Here is a 3,254-nt window from a genome sequence, read left to right as displayed (position 1 = left end):
AAGCTAACTAGAAATTATCTTAAGGAAATTGTCAGATTGCATGGAGTTCCAAATTCTGTTATTTCTTACCGAGATAGTAGATTCACTTCACGATTTTGGCAATCTCTACAAAAATCCTTAGGAACACGTCTAGATATGAGTATAGCTTACCATCCACAGACTGATGGTCAGAGTGAGAACCATTCAGACTTTAGAATATATGCTCCGAGCCTGTGTTATTGACTTTGGAAATGCATGGAATACTCATTTACTGTTAATTGAGTTTTCCTACAACAATAGTCATCACACCAGCATCAAGACTACACCATTTGAGGCTCTTTATGGATGAAAATGTCGTTCCCCAGTGTGTTGGGCAGAAGTTGGAGACACACAATTGGCCAGAGACCATATAGGTGATACGTTATGTGCCGAGCCAAAAATAATCCACGAGACAAACCCGATAGTGAGGGTTCGCTGAGACGTCAAGCGGAGACCCGATGTCACGTGGGAGCGCGAAAACCCGAAGCAGCAAATCCATTCGGATCTCATTCAAATTCATGTCTTGTATCGTAATCATTGAATTTCGGGACGAAATTCCCTCTAACGGGGGGATAATGTAACAACCCAAAGTTGTTCATCGCCGAAAACCCATTCTACCTGTATAACTCGCCGTATATCAATTCGTTCCGATGTCGTTTTTGGGTTAAATTAATTAAACTTATATGTCTAATTGATGCTAATGAGTATCCAAACCTGTTAGGAACTCACTATTAGCCCAAAATGCTTATTCCAAAAATTTTAGAAACGTCCCCGCCGAGTTACGGAAACTTAATCGGGTGCGACCAAAAGCCCCGTTTAGTGTCGGTATCGGGTAGAATTCCATCGTGTCCAAGTTTTGGGACCTATTTAAACGTGTTCAAGCTTTCATTTGAAGCTTTTGCTTCATCTCTCTACTCTCTCTAACCTCTCTCTTAAATCCAAGTTTAAGGGTCCAAATCTCAAGTTTAAGGCTTCCAATCACCAAGGTACCTTCCTTAACTCATTGTGTATCATGTTTGGCCTTCAAATTCGAGATTAAAGCATGAAATAGGACCTTGTATATGAGTTTACGGCCCTGGAAGGTGCCTAGGCCGTAAACACTAATTTAGAGGGTTTTAAGCCCTTAAACCCTTCCTAGACTCAAACAAGGCTTAGATATGACTTTTGAAATAATGGTATTTGCCTTAGAACATCATGAACATAATTTTTGAGGAGTAAATAGGAGTTTATGGCCAAGGCTCATGCTTAGGCCGTAAACCCCTCAAATATAGAGAGTAAACTCCTTTTAACATGTCAAAATGCCTTGAAACTCAACCAATAGCCTTGTGGTAAATCCTAGGACCATCTAAAAATAGTTTGGGGACATTAAACACAAAAAATACATCATACAAGAGTTTACGGCCATAGCTCATATCGTTAGGCCGTAAACTCCTAAATATGTGCCAAATGATGCCCTAAAATCACCCCAAGGCTTGGAAAAATTATTAGAATCACATGTGATTGTCCTAAGTGCATTAAATCAATTATTCAAGACCATGGGAGAGTTTACGGCCATAAACTCCAAGTTTACAGCCGTGAGCTCCCTTAAACATGGTATAAGTCCCCTTAAATTAATCCAAGGCATTTTAGAAGTCCATTCCAACATTTCCCAAGTCCAAACAAGCCATTAAACACTCAAAATCGCACCAACATGAGTTCACGGCCGTGAACTCATGTATGTATGTGTTTTATGGTTGTAAACTCCTTAAAATGTTTACCCTTGGGGAGTAAACTCAAATCCCAAGTACCTAGTACCATTTCACGTCCGTAGATGTCACCCGGCTCACTCCAAACACTCGTTTTGAGGTGTTTAATCTCATTGGAGTATAATGTTCCATATAATTAGTGATTGTAAATCTAATTAGATATATATGGACATTATTTCATTTTACATATGGGATTTTCCTGTAATGACATAACCAACCGTTTTCGAAATTGTAACAAAGGATAACCAAACTGTTTTCATAAGAAAATATGGGATTTTCTTGAACAACAACTTTTTCAGAAAGCAAAGGAAACTCGTTCTTTCAAAACTAAACCGCTTATGAACTCACCAGCTTTATGCTGATTTTCAAACCGCTTGTATTCTCAGGTCAGCAATAGACAGGTACATCGCAACCTTTTGGAGAAGACGGAGTGTCCCGAAGACTCGTCTTTACTTTTGTTCATATTACATATGTAAAACACTTGTACAACTTTACTTTCAAACAGATGTAAACAATATTATGTAATGTAATGTTTTGTGATTACTGTTTTACTATGTGCATTGGATTTGATACTCAACGTGGAGTCAACCCCGGAAATGTTTCCGCCTTCGGTTTTCGGGGTGTGACAGATTGGTATCAGAGCCCTTGTTTATAGTGAACTGGTATACCAAAGCATACATGGTATAAGACTATAAACATTAAAGGGCCTAAGTACTCTGAACTAAAAGTATACTCTACGAATATAAGTATTTTCTAAAGTATACAAGTATACCGACCGTCGAAATCCATAACTACAAGTAGAACAAAATATAAGTAAATGGGTGTTGTACACTGCGGTTAAACCTATGCAGTTATGTAGTCGTGTCTAGGATCAATATAGCCTGGACAACTATATTCATTCGAGACACGGCCAACATGTGATTGGGAGTGACTGTGGTACGCAACATACCTAAAACTTACCTAATATCCCAAACAACGAGTCGTCGCTGCAGCGAACCATGAAATACTATGGGAGTATTTCTCGAGCCGATCATTTGTAGAAATCCTCGTATACGTGTTGTTCCTTGATCATTCCTCTAGCGATAAAATTTTCTGCCTTGATCACTCTTTCCTGCTTTATCGCTTAATATGGTGCTATATCTGTATTGATGAGATATCCCCTGATCCATATCTCTTGATTCAATTCAGAGGACTTATGATCCTCTCTTTCCTAATCTTTTTAGATCAAGATGCCTCCGAGGAAAAGACCCAGCTCAAAGACCAACAACCCTCCACCGCCACCACCTCCTATTCAAATCGATCTGGAAACACTTCAGGCAACCATTACTGCCACAATATCAGCCATCCTGCCTCAACTAAACCCTAGTGGTTCAGGGGGTGGTACCCAAACCCAAAACCCGGAAGGTAATCAAGGACACCGGAAGGAGTGTTCCTATAAAGACTTTATGAATGCAAAACCCACATTCTTCGATGGCACAGGGGGTGTCATTT

Source organism: Lactuca serriola, chromosome 5 (assembly GCF_051521515.1).
Source record: "Lactuca serriola cultivar US96UC23 chromosome 5, Lser_US96UC23_V15, whole genome shotgun sequence".
Classification (NCBI taxonomy): Eukaryota; Viridiplantae; Streptophyta; class Magnoliopsida; order Asterales; family Asteraceae; genus Lactuca; species Lactuca serriola.
This window is presented reverse-complemented; position numbering follows the sequence as displayed.